This window comes from Suricata suricatta, chromosome X (genome assembly GCF_006229205.1).
Source record: "Suricata suricatta isolate VVHF042 chromosome X, meerkat_22Aug2017_6uvM2_HiC, whole genome shotgun sequence".
In the NCBI taxonomy this organism is placed as follows: domain Eukaryota; kingdom Metazoa; phylum Chordata; class Mammalia; order Carnivora; family Herpestidae; genus Suricata; species Suricata suricatta.
The window spans coordinates 40,851,948-40,859,656 of record NC_043717.1 but is presented as its reverse complement, the minus strand read 5'-3'; the positions used below and the strand labels follow the sequence as shown (position 1 = coordinate 40,859,656).

Here is a 7,709-nt window from a genome sequence, read left to right as displayed (position 1 = left end):
TTTATTGTGTTTCTTAGATTCCACATATAAGAAGTGAAATCATATAGTATTTGTCTCTCTCTGCCTGATTTATTTCACTTGGCATAATATTCTCTAGGTCAATCCATGTTGTTGCAAATGACAAGATCTCATCATTTATTTATGGCTGTGTAACATTTCATTGTGTGTGTGTGTGTGTGTGTGTGTGTGTACACATTTCTTTTTCCATTCATCTATCAATGGACATGGGCTGCTTCCATATCTTGGCTATTGTAAATAGTGCTGCAATGCATATAGTAACAAGCTTCTGCACAGGTAAAGAAACTATAAGCAAAACACAAAATCAACCTACTGAATGGGAAGAGATGTTTGCAAATGATAGATCTGATAAGGGGTTAATACCTAAAATATATAAAGAATGCATACAACTCAACACCAAAAAAAAAAAAAAACCCCAAATAATCTGGGATGCCTAGGTGGCTCAGTCAGTTAAGCGTCTGACTCAATTTTGACTCAGGGCATGATCTTTCAATTCATGGAATCAAGGCCCATGTGGGGCTCCATGCTGAAAGCTTGGAGCCTGCTTGGGATGGTCTCTCTCCTCTCTCTCTCTCTGCCCTCTCCTCCTCCCCTCTCTCTCTCTTTCTCAAAATAAATAAATAAACATTTAAAAAACATAATATGATTTAAAAATGAGCAGATGCCTGCCCATGATGGAACCCAGGCAGCAATGCACCCTGCCGGCCACTTCTGTTCTTGGGCAGCAGGCGCAGGACTTGACTGGAGATCAGCAGGGACTCCGGGAGGAGTGGATGCTGCTGGCAAGGGTGGAGCTGGAGAGTGTGGCCTGCACCAGGAAGGTGCAGCTCTCTGTGTATCTAGAGCGGCTCCTGTCCTCGAGAGCGTTACCAGGTTTCACCCAGCTTACAGTTTCAGAATGACTTCAGTGTTTGCCTTTCCTTGGTGTATTTGCACTACTTGGTTACCTTGCAATTCGTCCATTTCTCCCAAAGGAAAAACAACAGAACAGCTTCATTAATCTTAAAATACAAAAGGAAAATCCCAAAGTGATGAATGAAATAAACGTTGAAGATTTGGATCTAACTAAAGCAGCTTATTGTAGGTGTTGGCATTCTAAGACATTTCCTGCCTGTGATAGTTCACGTAATAAACAGTGTATTGACAGGAGTTAATGTGGGTCCACTAATACTGAAGAAGAAAGAAGTATAATAGGAATGAATTAGGACTGAATTCAGTTGTGTGCTGTAAAATCTTATAACAATATTTTTTTCATTCTTTGTGTATACACGATCTTTCAAATGGTGGTCTTAATTACTGCTACTGGCTGAGTAATTATTTCTGCCAATTTATTTTTTTGCTACACTACTGTTTATATTTGATACTTTGTATATTCAAACAATAATTTATATAGAAATTAAATTGTACAAACCTTTCATTCTTACATCTTCCTGGGGCACCTGGGTGGCTAAGTCCATTGAGCAACCAACTTAGGCTCAGGTTGTGATCTTGCAGTTCCTGCATCAGGTTTGCTGCTGTCAGTGTGAAGCCCCAGCCAATCGGATCCTCTGTCTTCCCTGTCTCTCTCTCTCTCTCTCTCTCTCTCTCTCTCTCTCTCTCTCTCTCTCTCCCTTCCCTCCCCCATTCACTCTTTCTCAAAATTAAATAAACATTTTCTTAAAAAGGCTTAATGTATCTTCCTAAATAAAACATGTTTAGTTTCATTTTTATTTTTTTGTAACGTTATTTTTTATTTTTAGAATATAACACTATTTTTTTAACATATGCAATTATTTTCCATCATTTACAATACAGTAGTTACAATGACACTCCAAATGGATAAGCAAAGTAAAAAATCAGAACCCCAACTTCTATTTCATGTAATTAGACTTATACAGTAGTTTTAATTGAGAAAAACTAAGTGTTGGCAATGGGTCCAAAGCTATTCCTTTGAATATCAATATTTTCAATAGGATCTATACTTACAATTTTACTCCCTACACTATTAAGTACATTATTTTCAGTCCTCTTCTGTTTTGATCATTTGAAGTGAATTTACCTCTTTGGCCTTCCACACTCCATTCTTTTTTTTTTCTTTCTTTTAAAGAAAGGCAGACTGCCACGTGCAGCGCCTCATTTGGATGTGTCTGGAGTCTTGGAAGCTTGACTACCCTACGTTCTCCTACAAATGGACCTTGAGAGCTTGTTTGGAGGTTCTAGCAGGGGAGCGCAGCTACTCGTATACCCTTGACCGAAGAACGGTCCTCCTCTATCGGGGATGGTCGTCCTCTTCGACCGAGCGAGCAGCTTCGGGAGGGACGCACACGGAGCGGTGAGGGAGGAAGGGGACACCCGCCTAGCCAGCCAGATCAGCCGAATCAACCCTGGCGATCAATGGGGTGACAGATGTCGCAACCAGATCGCCCTCACATCCCACACTCCATTATTTTTAATAAAAAAATGTTGCACTCAAGAATTACTTGAGTTTGTAAAGTGATAAACACTTTGATTTATAAATATTATGTCTAATAAGTGTGAATATCTCAGTTTCAGAAGACATGAACTATATGTAGAAAGTTCCAAATGGAACAGTTATTTACATTATAAAAGATTTGTTTACTTTTAAAAAAGGCTTGTTTGTGTCTGTTTACATGTGTGTTTTGTATACGTATCTTGAACTCTTTGACTCAATGGGATGGGATGGCAAGAATATTTATACTTCATAGGAATCTACCTCTGAAACCAAGAGCACACTGTATACACTGTATGTTAGCTATCTTGACAGTAAATTACCTTTAAAAATAATAAAAATAAAATTAAAATTAAAAAATAAAAGAATAAAAACATTTTTAAAATAAAGAATACTTATACTAAACTTATGAGCTGCTATAATTTGTAGGTCAATTAGAAATAAACATAAAGTATATCTGAATTCATATTAAAATTATAAATAATTCAATGTTCAAAATCATATACATTTTTCTCCTTATAACAGCATAAGCCAATAAAATATAAAATACAATATATTTGCAAAATAAACTTACTGGAAAATCTTTTTTAAAAAATAAACATAAAAAGTAAATTAAAAATTTTTAATGGGCAGAGGACATGAATCAACCTTTTTCCAAAGAACACACACAGATGGCCAACAGACACATGAAAAGATGCTCAACATCACTCATCATCAGGGAAATTCAAATCAAAATCACAATAAGATATCACCTCACACCTGTCAGAAGGGCCAGAATCAAAAACACAAGAAAAAACAGGTGTTGGTGAGAATGTGGAGTAAAAGGAACCCTCATGGTGGTAATGTAAACTATAAATTGGTGGGATTGTAAATTGGTACAAACACTGTGGAAAATAGTATAAAGATGCCTCAAAAAATTAACAGTAAAGATACCATAGGATCCAGTAATTCTACTATTGGGTATTTACCCAAAGAAAATGAAAACACTAATTCAGAAAGGTATATGCACTCCCTCCTCTCTTTTACTTTTTTTTTTTTTTTTTTTTTAAGAAAGAGTATTCTGCTTGGTGCCAAGGCAGCCAACCATTCAGTACAGTTCTCTGGGATTGTTGGGAACAGGTGCATGTTTCATTCTGGTTGGCCCTTCTGCAGCAGATGTAGCCCATTGGGGTCTCAGCTCAATGTGGAGAGGTTCTCCTATTAAACTCCTACCTTGGGCTGGCCCTAAGCCTTAACGTCTCTCTCTCTAGCCCTGTGTGGCCATTGAACCAACGCTCAGGTGGGCAATGTAGGCAAATGCACTCAGAGCAAATTGTCGTTGGTGCACCAATATTCTGCTTACCTGTCTTGTTACAAACTTTGATCCGAATTTGGCCTGGGCATTTTCCATTGTCCTCTTGGCTCTTCAGTGCTTTAAAATGGTTTTGAGGGGCACCTCCGTGGCTCACTCAGTTTTGCATCTGACTTTGGCTGAGGTCATGATTTCATGGTTCATGAGTTCAAGCCCTGCGTCAGGCTCTGTGCTGGCACAGAGCCTGCTTCGGATCCTTTGTCCCCTCTCTCTCTGCCCCTCCCCTACTCATGAGCACATATGCGCACACTCTCTCTCAAAAATAAAGAAACATTAAAAAAACATATTACAGAATGTTTAAAGGGCACCTGGGTGGCCCAGTTGATTAAGCGTCCAACTCTTGATTTTAGCTCAGGTCATGATCTCAGGGTTGGTGAGACCAAGCCCCAGGATTCAGGCTCCGTGCTGTTAGTGGAACTTGGCGTTCTTTCTCTCCCTCTCTCTCTACCCCTTCCCCACTCACATATGCTCTCACTCTCAAAAATAAATAAGCATTTTAAAGTGGTTTTGAGGGGTGCCTGGGTGGCTCAGTCACTTAGGCCTCCGACTTCGGCTCAGGTCAGATCTCACATTCGTGGGTTCGAGCCCCGCATCAGGCTCTGTGCTGACAGCTAGCTCAGAGCCTGGAGCCTGCTTCGGATTCTGTGTCTCCTTCTCTCTCTGCCCCTCCCCCTCTCATGCTCTGTCTCTCTCTGTATCAAAAATAAATAAAACATTAAAAAAACAAAAAAAAACCCTGTCCTCTTTAAAAAATAAAAGTGGTTTTGAAAGATTTTATCCGGCATACTTCATTACTTCAATAGGGAAGCTGAATCAAATAACCAAGCCTGCCATTGCCAGAGACTAGAAGCCCATATTCTTAAATGTTTAAACATTTATACTTGACTTAACGAGGTCCGAATTCAGACAATATCCCTACCCTTCTCCCAAACAATACAAGAGCTTTAGAATGCTTTCAATATTAATAGTCTCTCACTATCTTAGATGTTTTTGTGCTCCACTGGTTTTGGTGCCTGCTTGTTTTCATACCTCCATAGTATTCCATATTATTATTATTTTATATAATTAACACCTATTTATATTTCCCCACATTTATCAGTTTTTATCCACTGTTTTTGCCTCCTATTCAACCCTTCTTCCTGATTTTGATTACCTTCCTCCTGAAGTATATCTTTTAATAGTTATTTATTATCTAACTTTTTGTTTTTTTCTGAAAATGTCCTTATTTTGTTCTCAAAGAAAGACTAGTAGTTCTCATCAGTATTTCTTGGGGATACTAATTCTGTTCCTTCTGCCACCTGGTGACTCTCCTGCATGGTGTATGATATTTCTATTATTCATTTCTAAACCCACATTCAGCAGATATTTTCTTTTTCCATGAGGTTCCATGTGCCCTGGAATGTCAAAATGTACATTTGCTCTTGCTGGGATTCTGGAGATTTGAATGGCTCTGCTCCCATCTTCACTTTAATTTTTCTGCATGTGGTTTCCATAGCACACGACAGGGTAAATTCTGACCCCACCTCCACACAGAACATAAGCCTGGAGTATTCATTTCTTGTGGTGGCTCCAGAGACAGCATAAGACTTTTCAGTGCTCATTTCCCAAACCAGTTTTAATGGACAGAGAAGCTACTAGAGGCTTTATCCAGGTTTCAGTCACAGCTTCTCTGCCTCTGGTGGACTTGAGGCTGTGTTATGAGTACCTGCATGGGCATGAGATTCCCAGATCTAAGCTCTTAGCCCCTAGGGTCTGATACCTGGGGCCAGCACCACAATGGGCTATTAAAGTGTCCATTTACAATTACTCACCTGAATTTAATTTTTCTTTTTGTTTTTTTTTCTGGTGATTTTACAGTTTTTTAAGGTCAGCTATAAATTAAAATGTCTGTTATATCTTATGTAGTGTTCATATGTGTGTATAGTTGGAGAGTGCTATTTATGTCATCTGAGTGTGCTATATTGCCAGAAAAAATAACATAATTTATACATATGCACCTTATTTATAATTAAGTACTTTCCCTTATCACTTCCATTCTTATAAATATGTACTTCTTTAAGTTCCAAGGAAATTAAGTTTCCCCCAGATCATCTAGATTAAGGGCACATAGGACGCCAGGTCTCTGTAGTATGTTGGATTATTTTCCAGATAGGCAACCCATGAAGTTCAAATACATCATTCCCCCAGGGGCTACAATTCCTTAGCACAGTGATTTCCAACTTTTAAAAATTTTAGTGGCAGAACTTTTTTTTTTCACATATTACATGGAATTTTTTAAAAAGTATTACTTGGAGCCTCACAATATAAAATAAATAAGAGGGGAGCTGTTCTGGTTAAAGTGAGGTTAAGAGTTTGTCATCTTCATGATGTCTGGGTGGCTCAGGCAGCTAAGCATATGATTCTTGATTTCAGCTCAGGCCATGATCTCATGGTTCCGGAGTTCAAGCCCTACATTGGGCTGTGCACTGAAAGAGCAGAGCCCACGTGGGATTCTCTCTCTCTCTCTCTCTCTCTCTCTCTCTCTCTCTCTCTCTCTGTCTCCCTCCCTCCCTCTCTCTCTCCTTCAATCCCTCCTCCTCCTCCCCTAATCAAAATAAATAAATAAATAAACATTTTTTAAAAACAGTTTCTGATCTTCACCAATTTATCCACCCCATTGGGGCATCTGGGTGGCTCAGTCGGTTACACGTCTAACTTCCCAACTTCAGCTCAGGTCATGATCTTGCAGTTTGTGATTCTGAGAGTTTGAGCCCCGCTGTCAGGCTCTGTGCTGACAGCTCAGAGCCTGGAGCCTGCTTCGGATTCTCTGTCTCCCTCTCTTTCTGCCCTTCTTCAACTCACACTCTGTCTCTCTCTCTCAAAAACAAATATTAAAATTTTTTAAAAATTTATCTACCCATTTGCTCCCCAAGATGCTCTCCAAGGTGCTCTCTGGAGCACCTTCATAGCCTTCTTGGGCTCTGAGTATCACAGTGTGAAAATAAACTGAATAGAACACTGGTTCTCAAAGTGTAATCCCAGAACCAGAAGCATCACCTGGGAATGTGTTAGAAAGGTAAATTCTCAAGCTCCCATCCCAGATCTACTGAAATCAGAAATTCTAGGGGCAGGACCCAGCCATCTGTGGATTAATAAACCCTCAAGGTGACTCTGTTGTATGTTAAAGTTTGAGGATTTACTAGAATAGAGTATCCCATTCAGGAGCTACTGGATCAGGGCTGGAGTCCAAGATTATTAGAGCAGGACCCAAGATTAACATTTCTGGGGTACTTAAATATCCCAAGATTCTCTAGAAGGCTATTTTCCATCCACCATTTGCTTATACCTGAGATTAGACACTCTCAAGGTCCACCTTTGCAATGTCCTATGTCCCTTTGAATTGATTCAATATGTCAGAAATCACTAGGAAGGTATAGAGTCTTACTTTTGGTTCATTAGACAGAAATAATGATAGTCCTCATAATTTTTCTTCAGATCTGAAGCTCATAAAATGTTGAGCCAAAGAAGCCAGGCACAAAAGTAAACATACTGAACCATTTCTTTTATAGAAGGCATAAAAATGGCAACACTAGTCTACAATGAAAGAAGTCAGGATAGTGTTCACTCTTTGGGGTTATTGACTGAAGGAAGAAATGGGGCCTGACTTATGGATAATGTTCTGTTTCTTGATCTGGATGTTGTTTGCATGGGCCTGTTCATTTTCTAGAAATTCATCAAGTTGTACCCTTATGATATGTGCATTTTCCTGTATATCTGACATACTGTAATACAAGTGTTTAAAAAACTGGTATTGGATCACCTGCAGGGAAAGGTCAGTGTGTAATGACGTACAGCTGTGGGCACTTCTGGGTGTGAGTGTACATTTGGTGCAAACACAGGTTCCTGGCATCA

At 39.2% G+C, this 7,709-nt stretch overlaps 1 pseudogene; it reads left to right on the top strand.

Annotated features, from left to right (window-relative positions):
* The first annotated feature begins 692 nt into the window (after positions 1–692).
* On the top strand, positions 693–1,209 carry LOC115283393 (annotated as a pseudogene).
* The last annotated feature ends 6,500 nt before the right edge of the window (positions 1,210–7,709 follow it).